Source organism: Lonchura striata, chromosome 2, assembly GCF_050655825.1.
Source record: "Lonchura striata isolate lonStrDom1 chromosome 2, ASM5065582v1, whole genome shotgun sequence".
Taxonomy (NCBI): Eukaryota; Metazoa; Chordata; class Aves; order Passeriformes; family Estrildidae; genus Lonchura; species Lonchura striata.
The window spans coordinates 121022380-121022802 of record NC_140704.1 but is presented as its reverse complement, the minus strand read 5'-3'; positions in this window follow the sequence as shown (position 1 = coordinate 121022802).

Genomic DNA, 423 nt, shown 5'->3' with positions numbered 1-423 from the left:
TCTGAAGAAGGGTAAGTGACCTACCTTAGAAAGCCCACCTACTTCCAAATAGAAGCAGATAATGAAAACATTCCAGGTGACCCACAGGGCAGTCCACACCGTGTACTGAACACAAAGCCGGATGAGAGCAAAAAAGAGAGAAAAATAAAACGTTAAGATGAAATTACTTCATACTGAGCAGATCAATAATAAAAAACTGTTATCAATAAGCATTGTTCTTCTGGGAACAGCTGAGAATAGAGAGTTCAAAAAAGGAGCTCCCCCTGCAGAAGTCCCCTAAGAACCACAGGAAATTACAAATTCAATATTCATTGCTGTACTAAATAAATACCAATAAAACAGAATTATTCTTTACAGTTTTACCCTATCCTACTGAAATCAATTAAGTCCAAAATGCTGACTGAAACACTGGTTTTGGGACAG